We start from the raw sequence: 19,646 nt of genomic DNA, 5'->3' as shown, positions 1-19,646 counted from the left end.
CATGCCCGAGAAATCTGTATTTAACTATGATTGATGACAAAATGACTGACACACAATCAGAAAATGTTTTATCTTGTAACTGCCAAATCTAGTTTTTAATCCCAGTGAGCTCTCTAGTATTTCACATTGCTAAATTTCCTGTTAAAATTGCCTTAATCTGTAGCCTGTTTCTTCAACCTGAAGCCATTTAATTATCTCTTTAGTCATTTTTTTTTTTTTTTTAATTTTCCTCACAGGTGCCTCTACTTTCACTAGACCTTCAGATGTAGATGCTCCCCAGGGTAGCTCCTAGTCTTTTCCTCACTCCTGATATATACTTTTGTGATTTCTACAAAACATTATGCTAATGAATACAAATCTCTTAACTGATACCCACTTTCCCTTGAGCTCCAGTCCAAATCTTCAGGTTGCCCACATGACATATGCTGATTCTCACATCTAGAATCACACACATTACCTTCCTCCTCAAATACCAGTCTTCCTATACATTCCCTGTCTTAATTAAAGGCATCATTATCCCTGAACCAACTATAAAGATATATTCCCCCATGCTCTTCCCAATTAGGTCGCAACCTCATCAGCTTCATGTCCCACTACTCCCTAAGTACAACAGAATCTACCTGCTTTTCCTCGGATCCGACTATCAGGGCCCTTACTCTAGCCTCCTCGCCCTTCAAAGTCCTACTTTAACATCCCCTATATGAAAAGTCTTCCCTAACCACACATTTTCCCTGCATCATACTCCCTCCCCAGAAGGAGTTCCTTCAGATATCATTTTCTCCTTACTCTATTTTACTTCTCAACAAGTGGTATTTAGTTAGTTGAGCCTTGATCTCCCTTCCTTACTAGATAAGGTCCATGGTTCGTTACTGTAGCACTTAGAATAGTGTGTCTTTAATCAATGTCTGGTAAATGAAAGGCAAAACTCCAAAGAGGACACAATTCAAGTTTTTCTTAATGGAGGAGGGTATGCTTCATCCTCTTTTGAACATAAAACAAGAATTAAGTCCTCTAGTCCCTAACTCCCCATTTCTAGCTCACTGTTTAGGATTAAGAAATGTTTCATAGAGATATTTCCCCACTTCCTCTTGTTCTTTGTAGGTTTAGCTGCCAGCCTAACCACATTAGCATTCAGTAGCAGCACAAAACAGACTTTCCAAGTTCTCAAAAACAGACTTAACAATTAGCGACAGTAAAATACAAGTTTTTTTCCCCTGATGGTCTTAACATATATACACACAAAGTTCATGATTCACAACTATTCTGAAAAAGGCTTGACATAGTATATCCAAAGGGCAACATTTAAGATTTAAGAAAGTGCCCACCTGAACTATCAGCCCAACTTTTCACATTTGTAACCACAGAAATCAGCATGCATGAGTTAATGTAAATATTAATCTTATATACTAAATACACTATAGACTGTCTAAACCATCAAACTGATTACCCATACAAAATAGTCTTTAACTTTTAAAAATACTACCCCTCCAAAATTCCCATGATGACCTCAATCTATAAAACTGTACTTTTTTTTTAGTATCATTTTCTTTTCCCTGCATCCTAACTGGTCCCCCAACAGAGACACACTTTCCCTTACTAGATATGGCTTCCTCAAGAGATTATCCTCAAGATGGCTCAGTAGCACTTTGATAAAGCAGGTTATGAGGGAGGGGATCCAGAAGATTCCTTAAGATCAGTTTATCTTCTAAATGACTGCTGTTGGTGATACAATACAGATTTGCCTTAACTGTTCCCCCATCTTTTTTGCCTTTTTAAAAAATACAAGAATATATCTATAAAATTGTACTTCTGGCTTTTCGTCAGTTCATATAAACACTTATATTTTAGGCATAAAGACCTCATGATGAAAAGGGAAAAAAAAAAACTATTGAGATATTTTTGAAGTTCAGCAACTAAACTGCATCAAGTGGAATCACAAACACATTAGCCTAATTCTGAACTGCATTTAAAAAAAATATATATATACACACACACACTCCAATATATTTTTCATTTAATTTTCCTTAAGCAGTCAAAAATTCTTTTCATTTTCCAAAATTTGTCTGTATACATCAAAAGAACTTTGGGTAAAGCATTCTTATTATTTCAGGATTAAAAATCTTCAACATCTCAATGTAGTTGCAATGTTTCAGAAACACCTAAAACTGACTTCTATCACCTTCTTTTACTGTTTCTCTTCCCCTCTGTTCACCTCAGTAGAATACTGATACACAAAGGTACTAACTGAAAACCCAAGAAAGGAAATAATCTACCCTATAGCTAACAAGGAACCACATGATACAAAACACATAAAAAATAACATGTATCCAGAATCTCAAAAAGCATTGGACTTGGTCTAAATAAAATGTCTCTAAAATAAATTTAAGTGGGTTTCTCTTTCACTGCTGCTTTACTGAACATTCATGGAAAACTGTATTTGGAGAAATTCAGACTGAAAACACTAGCTTCAGCTCTCAAGGAAAACATGAAAAGAACAGAAAATGTCCTCTAGTATATAGAACATTTTCTGAAATATTTTTTACAAGGCAAAGATTGGCATTTATTTGTAAGATTGAATTTTCCAAAAATTATTTAAATATACTTTAATAGCATCACACATAGTCACAAACATCTAAATTCAAATGTCCCATTTCCTGGACTAATTACAGCCCCAGAGAATGCAGTGAAACTCTTGAGACTTAAAGAGTACACACTTCTGAGACTGAACCACCTACCGTTTTCCCCTGACCCTCCAACTTTCCATAGGGGTACTGCAGCTTAAAGCACTGGACTGAAACTTGAAGATCACCTGAAGATCTGACAGCTGAACCTATGTAAGAACTCCCCAGAGGTCTAGAGAATGTACTTCTGCAAACAGTTCAGTTCTTTCCAAATCCCAAAAATCAGCACCTTTTTCAAATACTTGTGGAAAAAAATTTTAATTTCAATAACCTAATTATTCCCTAACAAACATTTACTGAATTTCTTACTACATGAAAGGAAAGTGGTAAAAATATTTAATCCTGGACCACAAGGAGTCTAAATTTCCCCTACTTGGGATTATCTTACATAAACCAATTCTTGAAGACAACCCAGGGGTCTGCTTGACCCTACAGCATATAGGCAAACTCAGGTAAGTTTAAATCATGGGAAGTTGGCTTTTCAGCTCCGTAAGAAAAAATTTGAAATGGATGCATATTTGTGTTTAATAAAGCCCCTTATAATTGGGGGTTCCATTGGAATATACAAGAAATTGGAGGGAAAACTGGAATGCTTTCATTTCTCTGTATCTGGACAAGGGCCTCATTATTACCTGCTGTGTATTTCCCTAAACGCAGGAGCTAAATTTTCTTAAAACCTAGTGAAAAGAAAAACAAAAACAAAAAACAAAAAACTATCACCATGAAAACTAGTTTGGGGGTAGAAACTTTTTAGCTAAATGAGAATATGACCACTAGTAAGCAGAAAATATTTTCCCACATCTATGTTCAGTTTGAAGTGGGGAGATCTGGGGAGTGGGTTGGTAGGAGAGAAAAAAATCAAAGTTTTCAAAAAAGGATGAGCCAAAAGATAAACAGTAATTCTTAACCTGATTGTTTTGCTTGGGTTTTTTGGTCATGAACCCTCTCGAAAGTCACATCTAATTCCTGCCAGAAGGAAAAAAGAAAAAAAAAAAAAAAAATCCCGTGACACAAAAATTCTGCTCACAATTCAGGACCCAAGTTAAGAGTAAATAGACTACATTACATGTGATAATTGTGTTTTGCTTTCTTGATCATAAAATAAGGCTTACACTCAGATGCACAGATAAAATCAGTTCTATTTTCACTAACTTTTGGGGTAACACTTCAAGAACTCTCGAACCCAACTCTAGGGAATTCTGCTACTAAATTAAAAGCAATCAAACTCAGCATATCCAAGGTCTCTACTCTCCCCTCTCCTGATGAAGAACCACCCAATAATCTACAAGTCAAGGCCAAAGAAAAAGAATTTTTAAAGGCTGTGCCGAAAAAGAAAAAGATCACCGTGAATACAGATAATACCCTGGGATCCATTCTCCAGCCGAGCACGGTCCCAGCCAACAGGCTCAACCTTTCACCTCAAGTTTCCCAACACAATGTCTCCACACACTTCAGAAAATGTAAATTCTGCACCAAGCACACAGACAATTAAACACAATTGACACCAGTGCTAAAGTAAACAATTAATATATTCTAATCCAATGCTTGAGATGGAGACCAAGCAACAGCTCCTCCAACTGGATGGAGCAGATATCACTTGAAGCCCCCCAAATTATTTTTTAGCCAACTCCAAGTTCTGATGAGCCGTCAGAACTGCAGAAACTTTGGGACCAGCAACGACGACACAACAGGTGAGAAAGACAGTGGACATCACCGCACCACGAAGTGGTAACACGCAGGGCCAAACCCCTGAGTCCCCCACAAAGCCGGGGATGTGGGGTGAGACCCACGCACCAGGCCATGAGGAGCCCCTTTCTAGGGGCAAAGGCTCGGTTGCTTCCGAAGGTCGCGCCACTCTCCCTGTCCTTCACCCAGGGGACCACCACCCCAGGCACAGGAGGAGCCCAGGCCCCGGCCCCCGGCATCCTCTCAGCTGGGGAAGAAAACACAATGTCGCCCCTTATTTCTGCGTACAAAAGGACTTTGCGCCCTCCTCCTCCAACTGCCGTCGCTGCCGCCCGGGCCGCCTCCTAACTTGCAAGAAGGTGGGCAACGCGCCATATTCCAGCGTCCCCCCGTCTACCTGGGTAACCAGCCCACGCCACCCCGGCGGGAGGGAAGGCAGCTTCGGAGGTCGCCCCAAGAACCAGCCTCCTCTCCCGCAGCCGACAGCAGCGCGCGCGCCCCGGCCCGGCCCGCCGCCCGCCGCCGAGCCCCGCGGACGAGACCCGCGAAGGGCCGAGGGGGCGAGCGCGGAGCCGCGGCTTGGGTCCCGCGCAGCCCGCCCACCTCCCGCTCCCGGGCCCGGCGCGCTCTCCGGCTTCCCGCTCCCGAGCCCGGCCGCGGGAAGGCCGGGCCCGGGCGCCGGGTTCCACGGCGGCGAGGAGGCCGCGGCCCCGAGCGCCTCGGGCGGCGGGGGAGGCCGGAACCCCGGGGCTCTCCGGAGGGCAGCGCCTCCCTCCCGAGCCCGCCAGGACGCCCGGGGCCTAGTGCGGCCTGCGCATCCTCGGGGTGGCGGTTTGACGGGGCCGGGCCGGGGCCCCCGCCCGAGGCGGGCCGAATCCGGCGGGGGCCCGGGCCCGGAGCCGGGGGCGGCAGGGTGCAGGCTGCGGGGCGGGCCGGCCGGCCGGCGGGCGGGCGGCGTGTTGCGGCTGCGCCGGGGCTGAAATAGCTGGAGATTGCGCGGTAGGGCACTCACCTCAGAGCGGCTGCGCTACCGTGGGCCTGCGCCGTGGAGACTGCGACCGCGCCGGCTCCTCGCAGCCTCCTGCCACCAGCGGCAATGGCGAGCGCTGCCGCCTCTGCCGCCGCCGCCGCCGCCGAGGAGGGGGAGGGGAGGGAGAGGGGCACGCACGCGACGCACGGGCTCGCTTCCCCGCCCGGCCGCCGCCATGATGGGGAGGTCGGAGCTGCCTCGGCGGGGCTGGCCCGCGGGGCCGGGGCTCGGGCCGCCGCCCCCCGCGCCCTCCTCGTGTTCACGTCTCGCCGCGGAGGTTTGATGGGGCCGGAGCCGCCGAAGCAACTGGGTCGGGCCAAGGTGGACGCCCGGGAGATGCGGCGCGGGCCGCCCAAGATGGTTGCTGATCTGGAAATAGTGACATTTCTCGTCCCCGAGTCCCAGGAATTGGGAGCCCCTGACTCGCCTCGGCAGTCTGAAGGGGCTCCCCCACATCCCCCCAGGCGCTGTCCTGCCGGTCGCAGCCTCACCTTTCTTTGGAATGATCTTTGCTGCCCTGTTTCAAGCCCTGCACGGGTATTGAAAAGCAGAAAGTTTTTGTGCAAAGGGATATATTAGTCACTCACTTATTCTCTCGTTCGGCGAACACTTCTAAAGGGCCCTGTCTGTGACAGAGAGAGTTCTGGGCGCCCTGGAAATGGACCTGTTAGGAAAACGAGTTCTGGTTCTCATGGAGCTTTGAGGATGACCAGAGGCATTGAGCAGAAATAGGGACCCCCCCACCCCAACCCCAACCCCCACCTCCCACCCCAGGTAGGGAGGTAGTACCGAGGGAGGGGTGGATAGCAGAAAAACAATCTAACTTTGGATGAGAGGTCGTTTTTTTTTGTTGTTCTTTGTTTTTTTAAGTGTGGTCAGGAGAATACCTACATCACAATCACTTAGGGACTGATTATTTAAATTTTGGGCCCCACAAAAGCTTGGCTTGTTATCCTAGCCACCTGCATTTTTTCACACCCCTCTGTCTTATCCCACCTCTAGCTCCCCTCATACACACATTCCGGTGGTTGTCTTGCACCCCACAGTTTAAGAACAATTGCATTATGAAAGTACTCCTTATCCCTAAGGGTGCGAGGAAACAGCTTAACAAAATCAATAAACTTAAGTTTTCATACAGATTCCCTTTACCTCGAACCTCAACTTATCCAAAACCTGAATGTCTTTTTTCCCCAGGTATTCTAAGGAAATGAGTGTGTTATCCCCTGCCACCCAGGTGCTTAAGCCAGAAACCTAGACGTGATCCACTCTGTCTCCCGCAAATCCCCAAAGCCAATTAGATCTTTGAAACTTGTTCCCTGTCACTCTTCCCCTCAGTTGAGGCTGCCATCATCTCCTATCAAGACCCTGCAAAACTCTTCATGGTTCTCCAGAGGACTTGCCCTCTCCAGCACACTCTCCACCTTACAGCTTGAATGGTCTTTCAAAAAAGTAAATCCTGTCATTTCTCCGCCAAACAGGCTTAATAAGATCCCATTACACACAACTTGAGTCTAAAATTCTCTGATGCAGCTTGGGGCCTTCGTGACCTCACCCCCTGCTACCATCTCTGACCCCGTCTGTCATAGTCTTCACCCTCAGGCTACAGTTAAACTGGGACCGCTCTCAGATCAGACAAGACAGGAAGTTCACCCACCTCACAATTTTTGTCAGGGCTGCTCTCTGCTCAGAACTTTCATCTCTCTCTCTCCCTCCCGCCTCTTCTTCACCTGCATAATTCCTGCTATAACAGGGTAATCTGAAAAGGGGAGGTTCTGTGTTTCCTGCCACACTCAGTGAAGGGTGGAGCTAAGCATGGAGGGGAAGCTAACAAGGACCTCAGCGAGGACTTAAAGAGAAGACTAAGGGGAGGCAAACAGAGCAGAGAGGTTTGTGAAGAAGAAGTCCTACTCGCTTCTTGACCTTGGACTTGTACCAGCAACTTGGGGGACATGGAAGGAAATACCTGAAGGAGACAGAGACATAGGTGAGAGAATGGTGGAGAGGCTGGCAGTGGCATCCTTGATCTTGACTTGTATTTTTCCTTAGCTCCTTTCCTTCCAGACCTTCCAGACACAGCTGGTCCCGTCTGCCCCTTTCCTATGGCTCCCCACCGGAACGTGCCTTAGACCTGCGGCAAGCGTTTGGCTGAACATTTACCCTCTGGGGCATGGGTAACTTTGGATGTTTCATTGGGAAACTATTATCCTTTCCCTCTTCTCTCCCTCTCTGTTACACACTCATTCTAATAAAGCTCTTTTCTATTGGAGGTCTTACCTGTACATCAGCGTATGTTTTGTCTTAATGTGGCAGATGGTAGGACCATTCAAGGTGTGGGGACCCTGGGGTGCCCCTCATTCTGTCCACTAACATCACTACTCCTTAAGCTCCCAGCATTAATACCATCTCTTCCAGGAGGCATTTCCTCACCTCTCATCTCCCTCCCTACCTGGGATGCTTTGACCCTTCTTCCATCATTATACCCAGAATTGCCAGCTATGCTTACTGAAACTTTGACTTTGTTGTGTCAAGTGCTATCTTGAGTCCTTTACACACATTATCTCCTGTCTCATTTAATTCTGAGTCCATGAGGTAGGTACTGTTATCATCTCATTTTGTAGATAGAGAAGTGAAATCAGAGTATGTAGCAATTACTTGCCCAAACCCACACTGTATGAGTAGGAGGCAGATGTGAATGTCATCAACCTGACCTCAGAGTTGTGTTCTTAAACATTACTGGGGTTTTTCAAATTGCAGGTTGCTACCCACTGATGAAGTCCAAATTGAGTGGGTCAGAACCAGTATTTCATAAAATAAAATAGAAAAATTAAAAAAAAATAACAAGATCAAACTTAGCAAGGCTCTCATTTATTTATAAACCTAGCAAATTTTAACTGTCATTTCCAAAGGGGCCCCTCTCACTGAACCCAAGCTCTGCAGATGATCCCCTCTAATATACCTCTACTGCTCCAAACCATTTCCTAAGTTTCTATCTGGCAATGAACCTGTTATTACAAACCTGTTATCATGCCATACACACAAGATGAACTCCCAGTTCATCTTGACCTCACTGTCTGCGCTCAAAGCTGTTCCTCCTCTTCCTGTGGTCCTTGTCTCAATTAACAGTGTCTATTGGTTACAGGTCTCAGAATCTTTTCTATATGACTTCTTGGTTCAATTCAACACATTCATTAAGCAGCTACTATGCACCAAATGTCTATATGCTGGGAATACAGTGGGAAACATGGGTTCTGATGTTGAGAGGGGGTTGGTTAATGCCCCTTTAACTCAGAATACATTCGACTCCCTTAAATAACTGCTTCACTGACAAGTTTATTAATAATTTTGCTAAACATTTTAAACGCATTTATATGCATCATATGTTCACTTTACCTTTTCAATGCTGTATTTATTTATTTATTTATTTTTAAGTCTAGATTTTTTTTTTTTTTAAGATTTATTCATTTATTTATGCAAGCACTGGGTACAGTCAGAAGCGCGGGAGGGTGAGAGAATTCACCGAGCCACAGCAGGGAGCAGAGCAGGCAGAAAGACCAAAGTGCACTGCTGAGGGGAGCAGCGGGCAGCAGGAGAGGTCTACGCACCATGTGGGACCCTCCTCTGGTGGCCGGGGAGCAGCCGGGGATGGAACTGGCGCTGCAGAGGCTGCGGGCAGCTTCGCAACCCAGCGCTCAACCGCTGCACCACTGGGGAGGCCCTCAATGCTATATTTAAATGACTGAACTAACAAAACCTCTTCAGATAAATAATAATAACAACGACAAGTAACTTTATGACTTTATTCAAAGGCACCATTGCAAGCTCTTATATGAACTCATTCTCTTGCAACAACCTTATGAAAAATAGGACTATTCTCATTTTTACAGGTGAGAAAATCAAAGCACAAGAAGTTCAAGTTACTTTCTCTTAGTTAAATATCTACAAATTTTATTAATCTAATAACTCTTACAAATCTAATATGCTAAACTTACAAATACAGTACTTGTCAGGTTTGTTCAACACTATTTGTAAACTAGTAAAATTCTCTAAGTCTAAAATCAATTACTCAAATTATGTATTTTAGGGCCTCCCTGGTGGCGCAAGGCGTTAAGCACTGCACTATGAAGCAGTCTGCAGCCTCTGTAGCACGAGTTCAATCCCCGGCCAGCCAGGGAGCAACCCTCTTGGTGCAGCAGACCTCTCTTGTCTCGCCCACTGCTCCCCTCAGCAGTGTCTTCGGTCCGTCTGCTTGTTCTGTTCCCCGCTCTGTCTGGTGAATTCTCTCACCCCCCGCATCTCTGGCCTGTACCCCACCTCTTGTGTGCATAAATATTTTTTTTTAATTATATATTTCACATTGGGATCACAAAGCTAATTTGTTAGGTTCTCCAACATAATAAAGTCTCTAATCTCACAAACACTGAAAATTCCAAATTATACCGATTATTACTTAACACAAAAATATGAATGCTATGTATTTAATTTTTTTTAAGATTTATTTATTTATGCATACAAGAGCTGGGGTACAGGCCAGAGATGCGGGGGTGAGAGGATTTACCAGAGACAGAGTGGGGAGCAGAACAGGCAGACTGACTGAAACACACTGCTGAGGGGAGCAGTGGGTGAGACAGGAGAGGTCTGCTGCACCATGTGGGTTGCTCCCTGGCCAGCGGAGGATTGAACTCATGCTGCAGAGGCTGGGGACTGCTTCATAGTGCGGTGCTTAACCCCTTGTGCCACCAGGGAGGCATTGGATTTGATTTATTTTATCATCCTCATGTTTCATTCTGAATCTTCCTAAGATTGAATGACATTTGCCATCCTGAGCAAATTCAGGTTACTGGCTCAGTCTGGGCTTACTTAGCAGGAGAGGGATTCATGTCACAGCAGGGGTGGTTTGCCTTTTGACCAGAGATTTTGGGCCAAGATAGTGAGATTCTTCTACCACCACTGTGAATATAAGACCTTTTATAGGATGCTATATTGACACAATTCTCTCACACCCTAACTACAGATTAGATTCCCACTAAAACTTTCCTAGTTCTTTCTGGACCTATTGACTGGTTTATGAGGTAGATGAAGTCTGGGAACCACTCTGGTGCCTTCTTCTCTTAAATAGACCCAACAGACCTCTACTGGATGTTCACATTGTCATTCTTTTCCTAGTTTTGTCCTGGTCTGACACAACCTGAATGTCATTTGTAGGGTAAATGGTTTGCAGGCTTTTCTGCCCTCCAACCATGAGGATTGCCCTGCCTGATCGGGCACCTGCAGTTGTTACATTGTTGTAAACTGTCTTGTTTACTTCTGTGGGCCATGGGAGGAGTACTGAGAGAGTCACCAAGAGAAGCAGAAGCAGGAGAGAGAAGGGGACAAAGAAGCCAGAGAAGCACAGAGTGAAGACTTCCCAGGGGCTTGGAGGACAGCTAGCGGCCTGGCCCCCTGGCACACCCGCCTGCTGTGTACCTGTTTGCCACACTACATGTTAAGCTCAATAAAGGCCTGAGAAAGCCACCAAGGGCTCCAAGACTCCTCCTTTACCCGGTCCTGCTGGGATCCTAGAAAACCTGCTCTGTGCCCATCCTGCCCCTACACATTCTAATAATAACGAAAGATAAGTTGAGCCAGGCTTTAAGAGGGGCGTAATGACCTCCTTAGGAATCGGTTCTTAACTCAGTAGGCAATAGTTCAGGACAATTTTGAGCAAGGCACAAACAAGACTAGAGGAGTGTAGTTTCACCAGGAATCCTAAACTGAATAGAGTTATTGGTCTCTAGAGGGCACTCAAGTCTCTTCCCTTCTTCACCCTGTTTAGGATGGAGTCAGGATGGTGAAAAAGAAATTATGCCCCACCCCATATCCACACCCAAAATAAGACAATCATGCTAAGATTGGATTAAGTTGCATTTTCTGAAGATAGGTTCTTTAAAAAGCAGAAATTTCAACATGAGTTCCCCTCCCATCTTCCACATATCTTGAGCGAGGCCTGGCCTTGATCTCCTTGGAGTCACCTAGCCAGCATCTTCCCTTCACCTCTCCCACAAGATAGCCAGACCCTGGGGCTGCAGCTGACCTGTAAAGGCTTGAGAAAGCCCCAGCATTTGGGCAAAGAGACTGCAGATTTACCTTCCTCTGTAATCTCTCTGTCCCACTGGGCAGTAACGTTCCAAGACTTATATTTGTGCATTGATGGAGAATAGACAGAGACAATCAGAATCTAGCCTATCTTCTTTTTGTATGTGTGTGTGTGGACCCTCGCTGGTGGCTGGGGATTGAACTGGCGCTGAGAGGCTGTGGGCAGCCTTGCAACCCAGCGCTCAACCGCTGCACCACCAGGGGAGGCCCTCTAGCCTATCTTCTTTTCATTGTGGCTTGAGACCAAATACCCAGCTGATAATAAAGTTCTCTTTTCTTTGATCCGTTGTTCCCTGTACAAGTGTCCTCAGGGGACTCCAAGGGGCGGAGAAATGACCCACCAAGGCAGGATTTAGGCATCCCCAAAGCCCCAATCAAATATCTCCTCCATACCTTACTACCAGGCCTTGAAAGGTAAATAAAGGAAAATTCAACACTACTTCATAATTGATGAGCCACCAAGGGACTAGGAGGCAAAGGTTAGAGATAATTTCACGGTTTTAAGAACAAAACGACAGGAAAGATAGTGGCATCACTGACAGTCATCTGAAGGGACAGTCAACTTAGATGGAAAGAGGATATGTTTGGTTTCAGACAGATTGAATGACAGGAGGCAGCATGGGATGGAGGTGGGGAAGACCAAGCTCTGTAATCAAGAGTGAGCGCCTGTGAAATAGAAGGGGGGAAGGATCTGAGAAAAATCGGGAAGAAAGTTTAATCAGGGCCTCCCTGGTGGCGCAGCAGTTGAGCGCTGGGTTGCGAAGCTGCCTGTGGACTCTGCAGCACCGGTTCCATCCCCGGCTGCTCCCCGGCCACCAGAGGAGGGTCCCACATAGCGCGCAGACCTCTCCTGCCGCCTGCTGCTCCCCTCAGCAGTGTACTTCGGTCCTTCCTCCTGCTCTGCTCCCCGCTCTGGCTCTGGTGAATTCTCTCACCCTCCCGCGCTTCTGACTGTACCCAGTGCTTGTATAATAAATAAATAATTCTTAAAAAACAAAAAAAAATAAAGGAAAATTATTTAAAAAAAAAGAAAAGAAAGTTTAATCAGGGCTTGTAGGCTGATTAGATTTTATGAGTGAGTCATCTGATAACTCCCTAATACTTATTTAACAGCTTTGGACTGTTGCTCCTTTTTAATGAGCTCATTCCCTCGTTTCATTTATTTATTCAACAAATACTTTCTAACAGCTCCTCTCCTTCCCCACCAACGGCCTGTCCCACAACCGTGCTCACCAGGCACTTGTTCAGGCCAAGGAACATCCTAGCTGGTCCCCCTTTTTGCATTTACTGGAGTTGGGGGCGCTGGAGCAACACTGTATATTATGCCTCTGGCTTTGTTCTATGCGGGTGTCAGTTGGGACAGAAAAAATCACCCACAACCCGGGAACAAATTGGGTTCCAGAGAGCAATACAAGTCCTACTCAGATCATGTAGATTAGAATAAACTGAAGAAAGAAGGACCAGACTTATAACTATTTCACTTTATAAAGCTGCTAAAAATGAAGGTCTTCCAGAAGCCATCTACACAATTTACCGTTAACCTGGAAATACTTCCCCTCACACGTACGAAATTATGTTGGTGTTTGTGTTGGGGTTTACACTGATTAATATCTGAAACTTGAAATAAAATACCTTGTAATGGCCACCTTTGTTTTTGTTTTTGTTTTTTTTAAGATTTATTTATTTATGCATACAAGAACTGGGGTGTAAGTCGGAGGTGCTGGGATGTGAAGGGACCCATCAGAGACAGAGCAGGGAACAGAACAGGCAGATCTACTGAAAAACACTGCGGAGGGGAGCAGCGGACGAGGCAAGAGAGATCTGCTGCACCACGTGGGCTGCTCCCTGGCCAGCTGGGGATTGAACTGGTGTTGCAGTGGCTTGATAGCGCTGTCTTTAACCCCTGCGCTACCAGGAAGGCCCTGGAACGGTCACTTTTGAGTTCAACTGTTTAGAGCAACAGATTTCCCCACCAGAAACGGCCCCCTTCATAGAAATGGTCCTCAGAAGTCACGCCTCTACGTCAGAACCACCCCTTTCCCCCATTGCTAAATGATGCAGGCACGGTCCCTTGATCCAAGCTGCGCCAAGGGTATTCTCTGACCCAGGAAATCAGAATGTTTGACTGAGAGGCAGATCCTGGAACTGAATCGCATTAAAGATGGAGTTGCAGAGAAAAAGAACATCTGAGCAGCCCCCAATGCTGCAGTATCCCAGGTGTCTTCAGTCCAGAGGCCGGACCTCGCTCAAGTTGGACTAATCACAACCTTTCGTGGAGGTTTTGAAACTGAGATACCTCTCTCTGCACCTGACTTACAGCTGAACTTTGGGAGCTATGGGCAGAAGCCATTTCCCATGGAAATAGAGACATTAAGTACATCAGCAGCGAGAGCAGGGCAAGGCAGACACACCAGCAGCAGAGGAGAGAGAGGACTGAGGACTTTCTAGGGAAGGATCCCAGCCGGTGGCGTTCCTCAGTATCCTCCTAATAAATTGGCATTTTTAATTAAGGCACTTTAGTAGTTTCTGACAGCAGACGCGCCCAGCCCAAGGAGCTCTAGTGAGCACGCATATGCTGCTGCATGGGAAGCTCTGAGCAAGGCACAGGGGTCCAGTGTGGATCGGGTTTGGTTCTGTACTCCAGGCGCTCAGAGCAGTAGGGAGAAGGCAACTTCAGCAACAACTAGCAAACAGGTGGAAAGAGTCCGTGAGAAATACCTAAGCAAGCTCTTTGGGAGTTCAGAGGAAGCCTGGTACTAACAGCAAGGCTGGACTAGGGTGAGCAAGCAAGACACAGAGGGCTTAAATTTAAGGAACTTCTCACTCAGTTGTGTGAGTGCAGAGCTGGGTTCAGAATCCATGGTGAGAACCTACTTACCTTTTGCACCTTGGGTGCCTTGCTAGGCTCATCCCTCTCCTAATTGTGAGAGTCACGTGGACTTCATAGAAGAGTTAGTACCTGAGCTGAACATAGGGGAGGGAGGATTAGGACTTGGCGACAAGGTCTTATACCTCAAGAGAAAGTAACATACAAAATACTCCCAGGGGAACTCACAAGGGGAACTCACAAGTGTTACTCTAGGAGTACCCGACTGTGACTTAAGTCCACCAAGCATAAAAAGATACACAGAGTCAAGTTCTACAGGCAAGGAGAGAGCGGTGATGACTGGTAAGCTGGGAAATGACATAATCAGAGCGGTACTTAAAAAGATTAATTGAACAGAATTGCATGAACTAAAGGAAGGACTAAGGTCAGGGCTAACAGCGAGAGGCTATTGTGTTAATTCGGAGTGAAAGGTGAAAGTCTAAACAAATTGGCACTGGAAATGGAAAGTCTGCAGGAAAAAATAATATATGATTACTATAACTTGGTAGTTGATTGGAGGTTGGGGACAAGGGAATAGAGAAATCAGAAATACTGCTAAACTCCATGCAGCTATAACAAAGAATGAAACTGTATTTGATGAAACTGTTCATGCTGTAAGTACTATATATGGCATACTGTCATTTCTATTTTTTTTTTTTAAAGATTTATTTATTTTATTTATACAAGCACTGGGTACAGTCAGAAGCGTGGGAGGGTGGAGAATTCACCAGAGCCAGAGCGGAGAACAGAACAGGCAGACTGATGAATTACACTGCTGAGGGGAGAAGCGGGCATGGCAGGAGAAGTCTGCGCACCATGTGAGACCCTCGCAGGTGGCCAGGGATCGAACCGGCGCTGCAGAGGCTGCGGGCAGCTTCGTAACCCTGCGCTCAACCGCTGCGCCACCAGGGGAGGCCCCATTTCTATTGTTAAAAGGGGAAAACATGTAAATGAACACACTTGCTTAAACATACAACATAGATCTAGTCCTAAAGGAACAAATACAAAACTTGGGTGAAGGGCCTCCTTGGTGGCGCAAGAGGTTAAGATGCAACCCATGACGCTATTACCAGCCACTACAACACAAATTCAATCCCCAGCCAGGGAGCTACCCATATAGCACAGCAGACCTCTCCTGTCTCGCCCGCTGCTCCCCTCAGCAGTGTATTTCAGTCAATCCACCTGTTCTGCTCCCCACCCTGTCTCTGGTGAATCCTCTCACACACACACCCCCCACACCTCTGGCCTGTACTCCAGTTCTTGCATGCATAAATAAATAAATCTTAAAAAAAAAAGATTTTAAAACTTAGGGTGAAAAGGGAAATGGGTGACTGGTGGTCAGCAGTCTTTTCAGTGCACATCATTGAACTTTCTGAGTCTTTGGTATATTACCTAATAAAAACAGTTGCTTAACATTGCTAATCAAAACCAACCCCAAAGTGTGCTGAAGGGTGGAGATGGTGACGGTGGCTCTATCCACAAAAATAACAGACAGGGCCTACCTGGTGGCCCAAGGGTTAAATCCCAGTGCTATCACCCTGAGGGCGTGAGTTCGCTCCCCAGCCAGGGAGCTGACACACATGATGCAGCAGACCTCTCCTGTCTTCCCTACTGCTCCCTTTAGCAGTGTACTTCAGTAGATCTGCCCGTTCTGCCCCCTACTCTGTCGTGGTAAATCCTCTCACCACCCACATCTATGCATAAATAAATAAATAAAATCTTTTTAAAAAATATCAAAGACAGGAAGAGAAGTTCATTTGAGAAAAAGAATGATGTGTTTCTAGTGTGACTGAGACAACTGGAGACATCCAGCTAGCAGTGGAGGAGGGGAGAGCTAACCAACAAGAGGTCATGAGAGACTTGCCAGAACAGTCTGTGCACTGGTGCAAGAAGCAGCCAGAATTCAAGGAGTAAGAGAGGAAGGGGGCTTGGAAAAGTTGACGTAAAAGTAGACTGACTAAATCTTTAAGAATCCCAGAAAAACAGAGATAATGGAGAGGTGGTAGTAGGTAGAGAAAGCTAAAGTCAGGGTAGAATGAGGGACACTGGAACATATTTACAGGTTTGGGAAAAGGAACCAGTATAGAGAATTGAAGCTCTAGGAAAAAAAGAGTAGAGAATTAATACAGTAAGGGTCCTAAAGAAATAAATTTCTTTATTATTTTTTAAAGATTTATTCTTATTTATTTATGCATACAAGAACTGGGGTGTTAGCCAGAGGTGCAAGGAATGAGAGGATCCACCAGAGACAGAATAGGGAGCATGACAGGTGGATCTACTGAAATATACTGCTGAGGGCAGCCTATTATTTTAATTGCTTTAATTTCAAAGTTAGCTCTTTCTCTCTTGAAAAACAAACATTTCAAACTGTAATATAAACTGTCAGCCTCTTACTTTGTTTCTTTCACTTCTACAGACTGCTACAGATGAATGGGAACTGAGGTCAAGTGGGGCAAACCTCAAAATGATTCTCCACTGGAGTGCTTTGTGGTCAACTGTGTAAGGCATTAAGTTTTTTTTATTATTTATTGTTATTTATGTATGCTTACAAGAACTGGGATGCAGGCCAGAGGTGCTGGAGGTGAAAGGATTTGACAATGAGGAGCAGAACAGGTGGATGGAAATACACTGCTGAGGGGAGCAGTGGGCGAGACAGGAGAGATCTGCTGGGCCATGTGGGTCAGCTCCCTGGCTGGGGATTGAACTCATGCTGCAGTGGCTGCGGACAGCTTCATAGTGCTGAGACTTTAATCTTGCGCCACCAGTGAGGCCCCAAGGCCCTAAGTTTTGAGTATAATCTTAAAATGATTCCAACAAAGGTTAAAATCCTTTATTGGTAGAGACTTGTTTACCTAAAAGGCATTTTGAATACAAATAATTTTTAGACTTCAACAGCAATAGAAGCAAACATTTCAAAGTTTAAATGTACTGGGATATAAAATATGGAATTCAACTTTGTTTAGCTTCTTTGCAGGGAAGTGTCAGGCACTACATTTTTAAAAAATATTTCTGTTTTTGAATATGTAATATTTACTTGTGGTTCAAACATTAAAATGTATGTAAAGGTATACAATAAAAAATCTCTACCTCTATTGCCCTATCCATCTAGTGTTGATGTACCCCCCAAAATAACTGCTTTGAAATTAAAGCAAATAAAATAGTGTTTTTGTTTTCTTCTAGATACCTTTAGTGCATAAACAACCATGAAAATATGTTGTAGTTTCACTTTTTAAACAATAATAATGTGTTCAAACACTCTTCTGCATCATCATTTTTTACAAACTTAACAACATATCTTTTAAAGATTTTTCCATAAAAAGAGGTTCCTCATGCTTCTAAATAGCTGTATAATGTCTTCTTTCATATTTGTAGCATAACTTGATTATCCTGGTGATGAGCATTTAGGTTTTTTTAGTCTTTTGTTAATATAAATTACACTTCAAAGAATAATATGGTATGAATGGTATTTTACCTAAGAGTAAGTATAATTGTACGTAATTATAGGATCAATCCCTGTAAGTGGCATTGATAGATCAAAGGTTTTCTTTGACTAAATACTGACAAATATCCTTAGCAGTTGTTCCAATTTACACTCGCTAGGCACAGATGAGGGTGTTTCTTTCTCAAGAACTCTGCCAATAAAGCATAGTTACTTGTTTGTGGAGAATAGTGCAGGGTATTAATCAAATATATGTAATCATATTACATGCTATCATTTTACATAAGATTTCATTTTATGGCTACTTATTGCAAAAAATAAAAACTTTATCCCTAAATTGAATTTGCTATACACCCCAAATTTAACACTCGATGCTCCATTTTCCTTTTGTTTTGATTTCACATTGATGATTTCCTACTTCCTTCTAGCCCCAAATCATTTTTTACATCTTACCTATTTTTTAAAAATCTCTCATTTTAATAAGCATCATAGGCATTAATTTTTTTTCACAATAAATAAATTGACATAAATAAAAAGCAGAAGGAACAGCCAGCTTCAACTCTTAATTCATGGCCAATCTAATTTAAAGCATATTTCCCCAACTTGAATATTTCCAAGCAAATCCCAAACATCATATCATTCCTTTACAGATATTTCCAGATTTAGCTGTAAAAATATAGGGATATAAACATGTTAGGGTTATTCTACCCTAAAAAAATAACTAGTTTCTTAACTTAATCATATATGTTCATGTCCCCATTTCTTACATTTTTTTCTTATTATTTAAATCCTGATTCAGACAAGGTCCTTATATTAAGATGGCTTAAATGTCTTTTTAAATCTTTAATTTCTTTCAATCTATGTTTCTCCATCTTATTTTTTTACAGATTTTTAAATATATATTTTACATCATTCTTCATTTTGTACAATGTATGCTTTCTCCTCTCAGGTGCAGTCCCTGTGAAATTCCCACCACCCATTCACCCATGTCCCACCACCATAGTCCCTTATGCCTCCATCTTATTTTTCCTTGACTGTAGAAGAAAATGGATAAAGAGTTTTGCAAAGTTTCCCTCAATCTAGATTTTGCCAATTGTATCCCCCGGAAGTATAGTCATCTGCATTTCCTGTAACTTGGTAATCAGACCTAGTTAAAAAACATTAGTTCAAAAACATTGGGGGTGGGGAGGTAAGGTCACTTCAGAGGTGACGGTGGTGTTTCACTCAGGAGGCACAGTGTCCAGGTGTCTCTCTTTTTTGATGTCGTCATGAATCAACACCTAGATCCATTAAAGTTTGATATACCTTTAATTGTGCCACTTCTAGCTCCCATAGTGAAAACACACTTGTCTCATCTGCCCTGTATATTCCTTTGGAAGCACCACTGTTTCCCCACTCTTGGTCTTCGGGTTTTGATAGGGCAGAATCCTCTCCCGGATCAACTGATTAATTCAAAGAAGGGACAGCAAACTGGGTCACCTATGGGGTTTTTTCTAGAGAGAACAGAGAGTGTTCTCTTTCCTCTGAGATTATAAGATTTAAACAAATCAAATAAGCCTAGAGTTAATCTTCTCAGCAACCCAAGGGGAAACAGAGGCAAGAGTTGGAGAACCATGTGGAGTTCCTGGATCCAGCCTTACCTGAACCCAAGATGCTGTGTGTGTTAAGAGCAACTTCCACATTTCTCCTTTTTCTTTTTTTCCCTTCCCTCCCTCCTCCTTTTTCTTCTTCCCTTACACTAATTTTAGTTTTTTTTTCTGCAACTTGCAAACTAAAGCAACTCCACTAACACAGTTTACCATCTTCAAGTTC

The 19,646-nt window shown here is 44.2% G+C and overlaps 1 protein-coding gene across 3 annotated transcripts in view; it reads right to left on the bottom strand.

The window, feature by feature from the left end:
• NRF1 (nuclear respiratory factor 1) overlaps positions 1 to 5,470 on the bottom strand; it is a 120,276-nt gene extending 114,806 nt beyond the window's left edge. For all 3 annotated transcript variants that reach the window (XM_037513069.2, XM_037513076.2, XM_037513081.2), the window contains exon 1: positions 5,380 to 5,470. The gene's annotated coding sequence lies outside the window, so the exon portion shown is untranslated. The remainder of the gene's footprint in view (positions 1 to 5,379) is intronic.
• Between the last annotated feature and the right edge of the window lie 14,176 nt (positions 5,471 to 19,646).

This window comes from Talpa occidentalis, unplaced genomic scaffold (genome assembly GCF_014898055.3).
Source record: "Talpa occidentalis isolate TD23 unplaced genomic scaffold, MPIMG_talOcc4v2.1, whole genome shotgun sequence".
NCBI classification, from domain to species: domain Eukaryota; kingdom Metazoa; phylum Chordata; class Mammalia; order Eulipotyphla; family Talpidae; genus Talpa; species Talpa occidentalis.
Note: the sequence above shows the minus strand (reverse complement) of the source record. Positions and strands in the feature narration are given on the sequence as shown.